We start from the raw sequence: 13,908 nt of genomic DNA, 5'->3' as shown, positions 1-13,908 counted from the left end.
ACCGACAGCTTTTCATGTTGATTCCCACATACGGCACCAAATGTTGATGCACAAAACTAGAAGGTCTAGGAACAACGTAAATCCGACCGTGAATAATGTAAAAGCCCAAGAACACAAACATGTATCGTGGTTCACCCCAATGTTTGGGCTACGTCCACACTGATGTTGATATTGTTTCACTCTGAATGGTGAATATACAGGAAGGCTAGAGGCAGTGTGCTCTCTAGCCTATTTTCTGTGTTTCCCTCTTTGAGATGTTTTCTATCTTCCCATGGCCTAAACCTTGACTCCCCCTAATGAGGAGAGTGAGGAGTCATTTTATACAATAAGGGCTCTTCACTTATAACATATTTGCCCCTTCATTTGTTACATAATTACATTTGAGTCCCCCGAGTATTTATACGAAGTCTAAATACAGAGGCCCTAAATATGGTACAAACAATGTTTATGGAAGAAAAAAAACAGTATTATAGTGTTTGATAAACTTATATGTAAAACGGCTGTAACTATGTGAAATGACAAAAAATGGCATAATACTAGATGTGCCATTAATTTAATTTTCTTCATCTGCATCGAGTAGTCTTTCTCACTACCCCACTACTAAACCAGACTTTCCAAAAACAAAAAACATCTCTCTAGAAGTCTCCCCCATAACCCCAATTTTCTTAGTTTTTTTTTTGCTCCATCTTCTTCTTTTTAATTTTTTGCTCCGTTCCTCAATCTCTCTCACCTGTCATTTGATTTGCAGTACATACATGGTCTAGCTGCTTGAGGAGTTCATTATATACATCGGGCAGGGCCAACGCTCCAGGATACTGGTTTCTTTCTTCTTCCGAGACTAATCATTTTTTCTTTTTGAAACTATATAGTGTGAATTTGATCATAAGAAGTAGTTTCCTGTATTTAATTTTGGTTTTTGGAATAATTGAGTTTTGGTGTTTGTCTAGGCAATTTGGGCTATCCTAATTTGCAGAAATACGAAGATCAGTCACTTGTAAGCGGTGCAATCTGGGAAATCTGGGCAAATTTGCGATGCCAAAATCGAATCTGGTCCTCGCTAGAAAAGATGGTGGTATTTCTCGGCGCGATTTTGTCGGCATGGGAGTGAGAGAGGACGGACAAGAGATGGGAGGAAGGACAGGCATAACCAACATCCTAGGGCATGGAATTCAAGGTCAATAATGGTGATTGTTGAAGCGGGGAGTGAACGATGTTGTGGGGGGATAGACAAAAACGACCTCCCAATTGAAGTCGGCAACGTTTTCCAGTTGGTATTATGTGTAATTATTTAATTGTTTAAGGTCATTTTGGGTGTTTGAAAGTTTCATTAAAGGGCTCAGCGCCTCTTGCAAATTAGGTTTGTGTAGAAGCTATGGAAGAAAAAAAAACCAGTTTTTCAAAGCTAGCTTTTGCTGCTTTGAACTTTTAGCTTTTTTTTCACCCAAAACTGTAAAAAAAAGATGAAGTTGAATGTTTACCAAACACAAAAAAGCTCCCAGCTTTTTTTGATACTCTTTTTTTTTTTAAAAGCACCTTAATACCAAACCAGTACTTATAATCTTGAAAAGCTTATTACATTTTTAAAACATTGCTGCAATTGGCAATTGCAAATAAATACACTTTGGGAAATTTTATTTGAACCCATGAAACCTCTTTCTACACCCAACTTAAACTTTGAATGTGAATTGTCTTTTTTACCCTATTGTATAATTACCACTAACTATAAGATGAAATTAACAATAAACTAAAATTTATCAATAAACCCACATCTAATAATCAAACCCTACCATCATAGAATCTTTATCCTACATTCATTCTAAGTAAAACCTAAGATGCTTTCATAAAGAAAAACAAGCTCTTTTTGAACGATGGATGGTGATTTAGAAGTTTTGAATTCTCCAACTAAAGTACGAATCAATTTTTGGAAGTTTGTTTTTTTGTTTGATTTCAATTTTTATTAGGATTTAGGAACAAAATCAGCACATTTTCTAAATCATAATTACTAGCAGAAACATATATATGGGATTTAAAATTTTGAAGTCTAGCAACTTGTGCGAATGTCATGCTTTCTTCTCCTTTCATTCGTGAAGGGTGGAGGCTATGCTTTGCTTGTAGTTTTGATGGCAGTGCATAGCAGCACTATAGCTACTGTTCTTGAATTTAAAGGTGTTGAGATCATTCTATCAAGTGAAACAAATGTATGTAGTCTCCAAAATGTTCCCCTTCTTTCTCTTGTTTCAATCAATATTGTTTTTCATAATTTAATTTGGTTGTTTGGATGTCGAAAATGTTTTGATTTCATTAAAATATAGGAACATGAGGTTCAAGTAGGTTCATAACATGAAAAATATGCCTTCAATTTTAGAGTTTAATTTTTTTATCTTGATTATGATAATTAAAACATAATCTTGTTTTGATTATGAGATTATTAGGTACCCTTATCGTCATTTAATGGGAAGAAACTGTGCTTCTCCTTCACTGCAAATTGGTGTAGGCCTTGCAGTTACCCTTTAGCATTACAAGAACATGACTTTATGAAATGCTTAGAGTGGAAGGCAAAGAGTTTAAGATAATCTTTGTCTCTTTTGGTTGTGGTGAGGTAAAAAATGAATACTTCAAGTGCATGCCATGGCTGGCATTGAACGAATGCTATTTCATAAAAGATTGAGTGACATCTACTGCATATAATGAGTTGTAGAATGCTGATTTTGGGTCTTTATTTTCTAAATGGGTGTAAAGATGAATTTATATATTGAATTTAGTTTGTGAGGGTAGTTTAGGTAGTAAGTTGGGTTTAAAGAGATATTGAGAATTTAATTAATAGTAATATGAGTATAGAGAGTAAGGGCTGGTTTGGTATTGCTGTGCTTTGAAAAAAAACTGCTTCTGCTGTGCTGTGAGAATAAGCTCATTTTTGTTGCTTCACATTTTCAGCTTTTTTTTCTCACTCAAAACTATGAAAATAAGTTGTTTTTAAGTGTTTACCAAACACATTTTTGAGCTCAGTTTTTTTATACCCACTTTTTATAAAAGCACATCAGTACCAAACCAGTACAAAGTTTAGTGTACAAAGAGGTTATATGGGTTCAAATAAAATTTCCCATACACTTTCTCACAACCTATTATATTTGAGAGGCCTAAATGTTTTCCCTTCTTGTTTAAAAAAATAAAATAAAAAATTTTGCCTTCTTGATGATAAGAGTTCCGTAAAAACTATCATATTTAATATTAAATTTTCAAACAAAACAAGAAAAAAAATATGCATGGGAGAAATGTTCATATTTTTCAAAATATAAAAGGGTACCTTTGTAGGCTTTGCTCGGGGCCTCCAAAACTTCCGGACTGGCCCTCTTCACTAGCTCTCGGTGTAGCTGTATTAGACGGATAAGGGTGCCACCATCACTCTACTTTTCCACTACATTCTAATATTCCAAGTTCTCTGAGTTTTGATTTTTTTCTTCTCATTTCTATTTTAAGCTCGTATTAATTTTACTATAATGCGTCTGTCATCTCTTTAAACTTGTGTTGTTAGAATATGAGATTGTTTTATAATTCTGGTTCTGAAAAGTTTCAATTTTTGAGTAGTTTGTGCATAATTTAACAGTTCACAACCAATACCTGCTAATCTGATGCCCATTCCGCCTCAACTGTAATCTATTTGCTTTTTTAGGTTTCTTAAGTTTTGGGTTCTTTAGTGGAGGACATGTCCTTAGAGAAATGAGATTTGAGTGCTTATGAAACAGATTGACTTGTAAATGCTTCTGATTTGATGTTATGAACCAACTTTTTATCGGGAGCCAGTGATAAGTCCATATTATATTATATATTTTACCATATTCTTAGTTATAGTTTAATGGTTATTTTGGTAGAATTTTGATACTTTGTTATGTATTTTCAATGTAGGACATTCGACTTCATCTGAAGCAAAAAGTGATCAAACGGATAAATTTTAGAGGGATTCCAATTGCAGGATGTTCGTGAGTCTTTCAAGATGATTGTACTAAAGTTCCAGATTTTTCTACCAAAATATTTGACTGTGGCAATGAAATAAAGAACCAGCGCGCGGTTTGCCCAGATTGACAGTTATGGACGTTTTAGATATTTTGGAGGTTAAGATGGCATATTTTGAGGAATTTGTTTTCTGAGGATTTGTTAAGGATGTCTTTAGCTTTCAAACGACATCTTTTGGGACCAAATTGGAGTTGATTTGGTCAGTCAAAAGATGGATTTTCTGAGAAGTTCGAATTTCAGTTTAAATAGGAAACCTTTTATTTCGTAGTTATTTTATTTTATTATGTTTCCTAGTTTTTAGAAGACCTTTTCTAGATAGGATTTTATTTTGTAGTGGTATAAATAAGGCTTTTAAGCCATTAGGGTTAAAAGAGGAGGGGGAACGCACGCACTACTTAGAAAGCCTTTGACGATTCAAGTTTGCTAAGACGAGGCCACGAGCCTAAGCAATAATATGTAGTTTCTTTTCGATTTGCTTATGATCTTATGCATGCAAGTTTTGAATTATTAATCACCGTGTTGAAGCTATCTAATTGTCTTGATGATTGGTTATCATTAGGATATTTAGAAAAGTAATTTGACGTAATTTTGGCGAAGGGCTGTCCCTAAAATTGGCGTTGGCTTCTTGTGGTTAATATGTGTAACTTCTTAAGATAGACAACACGTCTTAAGGGTTATATGGATTTTCAAAAGGATTTCACAAAACTTAATGAGTCTTGCTGTTCACATTCGATCTGGACACCACGAACGGGTTGCATGTTAGACATACGTTCTATATTGGAGGTTCCAAGTATAGCATACTTTAAGAAAACCTAACCTTCAAATATGCATGTGTAAGTCATAAGTAATTGGAAGAACTATGTATTGTTAAGATGACGGCGGAACCCTAGTGCTTAAATTTATTTTCATAACTATTTTATTTTGTTTTCTGTACTTTCTCAATTTATTTAATTTTTTATAATTAAATTCGTTTTTAATATTTTAGGTCATAAAATCAACCTTTTCCAAACTTGGTTTTCAAATAATTAATTAAGATTTGGTAAATTACATAAATTATTCATTCAATCCCTGTGGAGAATGACCTTGCTTAAGTTGCTATACTACAATAACCTTGTACTCTTGCAAGTATTTTTAACTATTTTTAACACTACTTTTACAGGTGGTAAAATTTCTATCAAGAAATTGGCGCCGTTGCCGATGATTGTTTTAAATAATTTGTGTTTATCATATTCTTAATTGATTATTATTGTACATACATATATTTTTAATTTAATTGCTGATTTTATTTTTTAGGTTGGTTTGTTGATTTTTGGGAGCAATTCAACGATGGGCTGGGATCTACCACTACCAAGAGGACCACCTTTATGGGTTTCTATTGCAAAGTAGGGTTTATGGATTTAAACCTACAATTTGTGCTCTTTGTTGTTCAAATATCCATGAAATTTTGCAATGCCCTGAAAGGAAATATTTTCCAGACTATGTGAAGGAGCATATTAATATGAGGAACGACTCACATTAGCCTTGGAACGATCCCACTTTTGATTACTACGCTCCAAATTTGAAAAAGCATCCTAGTTTTAGATGGGTAGGTACTCAACAACCTTTTGAGCAGCCTAATGTGCCACAAGATTCAGAGGAATGGTGTGTAATTCAAACACCCCACCGTGCAATGAGTTATGACTATACGCAGGAAGACACCAAAATTAAAGAATCACCAAGCGATGACTCTACCCCAATGAAGTAAATTACTGATCCTGGAATTTCAAAAGAATTTGCCGCTACCCAATTCTAACAGTGCACCAGCAAATCCAATCATAATTGAAGAAATTCGGGCCAAGTCCTACAAGCTAGCTAAGATGTACAAGCAATGGGAGAAAAAGTTTAATGGCAGCTGGTGCAGAAGTTGTGGGTATTAAATACAAGGTGAAAGTTAGTTCAACGAAGATACAATCCTCGCTGGAAGGGACGTTATTTGATTTCAAAGACTCATTCTCATATAAGGGTAGAAATAAAAGAGTCAGCCACTGAATTTAAATGCACAGTTCAAGTCACCCCATATCAACCATTGCTCTATGATGCTGCTAAAACGTGGTTGACTCTAAAAGAACAAGTGATGTGATCATCAACTTCTTTTCTTTTTATTTTCGTTCATTTTATTTCTTGTTTTTATTCCTTATCACAAAAAGCCGAAAAAAAATTACAAAATAAAAAAAAAATACAAAAACAGCAATTGGTTTTAGTTGATTAGTTTTTTATATTTTTTATATTTTGGGTTGTTATTCTCACCCGATTTTTAATGTGTTCTTGGCAGGTTGAATTCAGAATCAATTGGCCCTAAATATCCACCAAGCGCACATATTCGACGGAATCATGCATTCAGTAGCATTCATACACTCAACTCAGTACATTCATAATCATCATTCACCCACAATAAGCAAACTCCAAACGAATGCAGAAAAGATTGAGGCAGAGTTGAATAATGCTTACAGTGGGGTTGCCGAGAAAAGCCCTCTGCATTGTTTGGAATCCCCTTTCACTCACTCACTCACTCACTCACTCACTCTCTCTCTCTCTCTCTCTCTCCCTCTCTCTCTCTCTCTCTCTCTCTCATATTTTAATAAAATAATTGCTTTACATATAAGTTTGGGGGTGGTCCAGACTGCACAGAGGCGGACATTCAGCAAGCCATGTCACAGATCCAATATTGTGCACACCATTTTGACTCATCATTCATCACGTTTCATGCAAGCACATGGGAAAGCAATACATAAGCATATAGAAATTCACTGATCTAACACATGCATCAACATATCAACGAAGAGGGAGTCGGAAATTATACCTTTGGAGCATTTCTTGTTTTGTTTTCCAGTGCATCGCCGGATTTGAGATTTTGCAGCCATTCCGTTGTCTCTTCCATGGTATTAACGTCAGCTCAAAGTTCCTTGCACAGAGAAAGACCACATGCATGTGTTAGTTCTTTGATTTTCCCATGAAAATAAACCCAATAGAACTCATTAGCACCCATGAGGGATTTTTACCTTGGGGTTTGTTTTTTTTTTTTTGGGATTGATCTTCCTTCCGGAGTCTGCGCTTTCGTTTGCAAATCACACCATGGAGGCAATGGGGTTTGTGTTGATGTGAGAGAGGGTGGAGAGAAATGAGAGAGAGACCTATGATTTCTAAATTTAATCAGAAATGAGGGAGAGGGAGCCGTTTGGCTCTGGGCTCGGGGTCATCAAAAGTTGAGAGAGTGTGTGCACGGCTGCTATGGGTTTTTTTCAAAATGACAAATGCCGCTGCTACATTAGTTTATAATGTAGTTGTTGCTAAGGATTCACACACTTGTGGACTTGTACATGTTGGACAATGCCTCTGGTGCTCCTATCATGAGTTCGATCCCAGTGCCTGGCAAAATCCAGAGGTCCTGTCTTACCTTCTTTATCTTTGTTAGTTGTTTTAATGTTTTGTTTCCAGCGCCTTTCCCTAGCTCCAAAGGTCCTGTCTTCGAATCCCAAGTGTGTTCTCTTATTTTCGGTTTTATTTGTTATTTTATATTTTTTTTATTGTTTTCTATTTTTATTGTCCTAGTTTACTTTCTTTATCTTTGTTATGTTGTGGTCTATTTTATCTGACAAGGATAGAGAGGGACGGCGGCAAGGAGAAGAAAGAGAGAGAGATGTGTTTGTAGAATTGTAGGGGAATGTGTGTATTATTATCCCTCATACATTGTGCCTTTATTTATAGTAATATAAGGAGAGAAGATATTCATTCATCCCCAAGGAATATAAGATACAAAAGAAAGTGATAACTAGAATCAAATCTAATCTAGGATTTACACAATCACACTTAAACTACGAATGTTTACAACACTCCCCCTTGATTGTGTAAATACTCAAGGTAGATTTAGCACCATGCAGAAATTGAGGAAGTCGACTCATTGGCACTGATTCTAAGGAACAACGCTTATTCTCATTAAGGTAGGAACTTGCATAAGTAGTAAGTCTCACTAAAACACCCTAAGGCTATGGCAAAAACCCGAGCAGGGACAAAATCCATAGTTTAAGGAAAAATACGTGAGAAATGCAAAGTCAAAAGAAACGTCTAGATGACGTCATTAGGGATATGACTAGCCCAATGTGGGTGACTTGTTAAAACTTAGTTAGGTAGCAAAAACCCAGTGGGAAAAATGCTCCTAATCGTAGGGAAAAATAGTACATTAAGATCAAGCAAGTATCTACATGATACTTCCCTTGAGTTTGACATAATTCCAAAGAGAAATAGCAAAGTTACAACTCAAAACGTTTACGCATAAACAAGCTTCTGAAACGTTGTCTTCGACAGTGATTTAGTGAAGAGGTTGGCCTGATTATCTTGTGAACAGATTTACGTGACTTCAATCTTCTGATGCTCTTGTTGTTGATGTGAAAAGAAAAACTTCGGTGCAATGTGCTTGGTGTTGTCTCCTTTGATGTAGCCCTTCTTGAGCTGTTCGATGCAAGCTATGTTGTCTTCAAAGATGGTTGTTGGGACATCAATGGTGGGATAAAGATTGCAGGAGTTTTGAATATGGCCCACAACTACTCTCAACCAAAAGCATTCCTGAGTTGCTTCATGTAAGGCGAGAATTTCAGCATGGTTAGACGAAGTGGCAACTAAGGTCTATTTAGTTGACCTTCAAGAGATTGTGGTGCCTCTGATAGTAAAGACATAACCCATTTGAAAGCACGTCTTATGCGGATCAGATAAGTATCATGCGTCGGCATAACCAACAAGGCGAGAATTGACTCAAGGAGCATAGAGTGCGGCACCATTCGAGGATTCGTAGGGATAGAACAAGCCCAGATCTGTAGTAACCTTAAGGTAACGGAAGATGTCTTTCACACCAGTCCAGTGTCTGCGTGTTAGTGCATTATTGTATCTTGCCAAAAGATTAACAGCAAATGAGATGTCGGGTCTAGTGCATTGAGCTAAGTACAATAAAGCGCCTATCGTACTTAGATAAGGAACTTCAGGCTCCATAATCTCTTCATCAGATTCTTTCGGACGGAAGGGATCACGTTTTGCATCTAGCGAATGAACAACTATAAGAGTACTCGAAGGCTTCTCTTTATCCTCATTAAAGTGGCACAACACTTTCTAGGTGTAGTTCTATTGATTTACTAGGATTCCATTCGAACAATGCTCTATCTCGAGACCGAGACAATATCGAGTCTTACCTAGATCTTTCATCTCAAATTCCGACTTCAGGTGCGCGATAGTTCTCGCCAGCTCTTCAGTAGTTCCAATAAGATTTATGTCATCGATATATACTGCAACAATTTGTTGTTCACATATCCATGACTGGTCAAATACTCATTCAAACGGTGATACCACATTCTTCCGGATTGTTTCAAATCATAGAGTGAAAGCCTCAGCCGAATTGAGAGCGTGTTCTGGGATTTGGGAATATTTGAACCAGTCAATGTAAGTCATTCGGGAACTTTCATATAGATTTTCGTATCAAGATCCCCTTAAAGATACATGGTTATTATATCCATTAGCTGCATATCCAGTTTTTCGAAAACTACCAAATTGATAAGGTAGCGAAAAGTAATCACATCCATAATAGGTGAATAAGTTTTGTCATAGTCAATCCAGAGGCGTTGTGGGAAGTCTTGTACAACAAGACGAGCTTTGTAACGCACAATTTTGTTCTTCTCATTACGCTTCCGAACGAAAACCCACTTATAGCCAACGGGCTTTACATGTGGAGGAGTAGGAACTACAGGTCTAAACACCTTACGTTTCGCAAGCGAATCAAGTTCGACTTGGATTACTTGTTTCTAGTTTGACCAATCAGTTCTACGTCGACATTCATCAACGGAACGCGATTCCATGTCATCGCTCAAGATATCAGTAGCTACTGTAGATGCTAATGCATCATCGACAATCATCTCATTTCTGCGCCACACATCATCTAAGCTAGCATAATAGACCGAAATCTCATGATTCTCGGGAGAATAATTCATCTCTTCAAGGACACTTCCATAATCTAGAATTTCCTCATGAGTTGGGTAAAATGAGTAAGCGATAGTCTGATTAACAGTAGGTTCTTCAGGACCTTGTGCTGTGATTTTCCTCTTCCAGGGGTGTGAATCTTTTAAACCAAGAGGTCTACCACACTTTTGTCTAAGGGCAGATGATTAGCTAGCCACTAATGTACGTGGATCACCAAGATTGGCATCCTAGGCTTCCAGGAGGGCAGTCCATTGTACATTTGGTACATCCATCTTTGTAGGCGTATTCGCAGCTGGAATATATGATCTTGTCACGTGCGCTAAATCGGTGAAAACATCTGGCATGCTTTGAGCTATGCTCTGAAGATCTAATATGTGATGCACTTTAGTTTCAAATTGAGCAATGCAGGATCTAAATGAGACAAAGTGGGAGTCGTCCACAATAATTTGCGTTGTTCTTCAGGAATGATGACGTTCTTATCTCCCTCTAACAACGGGAAGACTGTCTCATAGAAGTGACAATCCACGAAAGGAGCAGTAAACAGATTGCCTGTCAAATGTTCTAAGTAACGAATAATTGAAGGAGAATCATATCCAACATAGATTCCCATCTTTCGTTGAGGCCTTAGTTTTGTACGTAAGGGTGGCGAGATCGACACATATACCGCACAACCAAATACGCGTAGATGCGATATGTCAGGTTCACCTTCAGTAACCAACTGAAGGGCACCAAATGGTTATGTTGCAACAGGCCTTAGGCAGACCAACTTTGATGCGTGCAATATTGCATGGCCCCAAGTAGCGATCGAGAGCTTGATACGTATGACCAACAATCGAGCAATCATTTGCAAGCACTTAATGAAAGCATCTGCCAGGCCGTTCTGGGTGTGAACATAGGGTATATGATGTTCAACTTCAACCCTAATCGACATGCAATAGTCATCAAAAGTTTTATATGTCAATTCTCCAGCATTATCCAATTGAATAGATTTAATCGGATAATCAGGATGGTGAGCCCTGAGCTTGATAACCTGAGCCAACAATTTTGAGAATGCATCATTCTTTATGGACAACAAGCACACGTGTGACCAACGTGTGGAAGTGTCAACCAAAACCATAAAGTATCTAAATGGTCAGCAGGGAGGGTGAATCGGTCCACAAATGTCCCCTTTAATCCGTTGTAGAAAAATGGGATTCGAACGAATCTTGTCATAAGAAGGCTTAGTAATAAGCTTTCCTATCGAACATGTTTGACATGCAATTCCTTGGATCGAACCCAAACTTAGGGTTAGTGGATGTCTGTGTGAAGATTTGAGGATACAACGTATCGCTATTCGTCTATGATGTCCCAAACGATCATGCCAAAGTATAATTTAGTGCGCGGTCCCAGTAGTAGGGCCAGCCACATAGCGGCATTCTATAGGGTGTATGGTTGTAGTATACAGACCACTCGGGATACACTCCATCTTCTCTAGAATACGCTTCTGGCCATATTCGTAGGAAGTTGTGCACAGAAATTCAACTCCGTTTTCTACGTGGGTTTCAGTGTGGTAATTGTTATTTCTAATGTCCTTGAAACTTAATAACATTCTTCCGAAAAAAATGTGGGTGAAAAAATATAAAACCCATTGAGCTTAAAATAATTAGGCGAATATAGCTCGGCGCCCAAAAGAAAAACTAAGCTCATGGGTGGCTTAAAAAAAATTGTGCCATGTATCCTAAGCCCTAGGGTGGGTTGGGTTTGTTCTCGAGGTAAGGCTACATGCCCATTGGGAGATTTGGGCAGATGGGATGGGCTACTATGGCCAAACCCAAAATTTTTTTTTTTTTTTTTTTCAGGTCGGGGGAATGCTACAATCTGGGGGTCTAGATTGTAATGTCTCTCCAGTAGGCTTTGAACAGAACACCAAAGCCTAAGGGGCTGGTGTTGGGACCTTGTGCAACCAAAGCCCTAATGGGTTCGGGTCAGAACCAAAAACACCCCAGCGCTTGCTGAGAAGGGTCACCGAAGCACCGCCACTGCTGGTGGCCGTATTCTGGGTGGCTATTGGTCGGGAGGAAGCACGGGTTTGAACTGAAACCCTATATTTAAATGGAGAAATTTTGATTTCTCGACGTTTGGGTGTGAAAACCATAAAGATTTTGAATCAAAATCCTTGAAAACCTAATGAAATTCGATGGGAATTTCAATGAATATCGTCAGAGACGATGAAATTGTCCCAAAAAAATCACAACTCCAGGTCGTGTTTTTCATGGAAGTTGGTGGTGGTGCTGTGACTCGTCTGCGGGCGAGTGAGGTTTTCTTGGGAAAAGGAGAGCTGCAAGCTTTCGGCTTGGTGTGGGGAACCCAACTTCATGATGGTGGTTACAGGTTTGAAAGAACCCTAGGTTTCCCTTTTTGTTTTTTTTTTCATTTTTTCATTTTTTTTCAATTCAAATATAATTCAATTATATGCATATTCAAAATAATAGTATGTAAATTGAAATCAATATGATGCAATTCATAGCAAATATCAAATTCACATAATTCAACAATTATGATTATGAGGCATACACAATTTATGTAGAATCAAAAATTTGTAAAACGTAAAGTTGGGTCATGCATCATGGTGAATGTTCATGCTATCGGGGCTGCAAAAATATCAAGATAAAAACCGTTGTTTTGAAAAAACCTGATTGCGTGATGATATGGATGAACTGGTTTGATGTAGAAAAATTCTCTAACGTCATATTCCTAAGCGTGGTGGTAGGTTAATTCCATAGTAGAGTCTTTTCTATTTATCTTTGCTTAGACACTAATTCATGAGTTATACTTTGAAAATTTGCACGTTCACACCAACATGGTTTGTGGGGAGTGACATTGAAACACTTACTTTTAGTCTAAGTGTATTTTAATTTTTGTTCTTAGTAAAGTAAAGTGTAGTATGTGTTACAAATAAAGTAACAATTGTTCCACCTGAGGCTTTACTTAGTAACCGGGCCAGTTTTGCCTGATTAGCAGTGAGTCTTGCGTCAAACGGTAGAGTTTTGGCATGGGGCAGGGTAGTTAATTGATTTCATAGCCTTATCAGGTCGAGTTAGTAAGTCCTTAGGGGTGTTCTACACCTAGTGCCCTAAAGCCTTTGTGGTTTGGGAGTCATTGACTTAAAGTTCGCTACATGGGTTGGATCAAAAGCTTAAGTGAACTGACATTGCACGACCACTACAGTTACTCTAAAAAAATAAAAAGTGAAAAAAAATGAATGAAAATTTTATATATATCAAGTTATTATGTGCAAAGTCTTAAATAAAGAAGGACGAGTGGTAAGGGTTTTAGTTGAGTCTCTTTAACCATGTTGGTCCACTTTACACCAAAGGACGTTCATGAATTATTTTCTAATTGATTCTAAATGGCTTAGACTCTGTGGTGGGCTTAGTTGGAACTTTTGAAAAGATGTTCTAATTTTTAACGTTTTCTATGGATTGCAACTTGAAGGTGAAATGTTTGTGTCTTACTTAGTTTTGTTTAAGTTTTTAGCTTGTTCGTTCGTATATTTGTTATTGAGTTTTGTTTTGCTTGAGGACAAGCAAAAAGCTAAGTTTGGCGGCATTTGATAAATTCATATTATACTATATATTGTACCCTATTCTTAGTTATAGTTTAATGATTATTGTGGTAGAATTTTGATACTTTATTATGTATTTTCAATGTAGGACATTCGACTTCCTCTGAAGCAAAAAGTGATCAAATGGATGAATTTTGGAGTGATTCCAATTGGAGGATGTTTGTGAGTCTTTCAAGATGATTATATCAAAGTTTAGATTTTTCTACCAAGTTGTTTGACCATGGTAATGAAATAAAGACACAGCGCGCAGCTTGCCCAGATTGACGTTTCTGGACGTTTTGGGTATTTTGGAGGTC

The sequence above is a fragment of the Malus sylvestris genome, chromosome 15 (genome assembly GCF_916048215.2).
Source record: "Malus sylvestris chromosome 15, drMalSylv7.2, whole genome shotgun sequence".
NCBI lineage: Eukaryota > Viridiplantae > Streptophyta > Magnoliopsida > Rosales > Rosaceae > Malus > Malus sylvestris.
Note: the sequence above shows the minus strand (reverse complement) of the source record.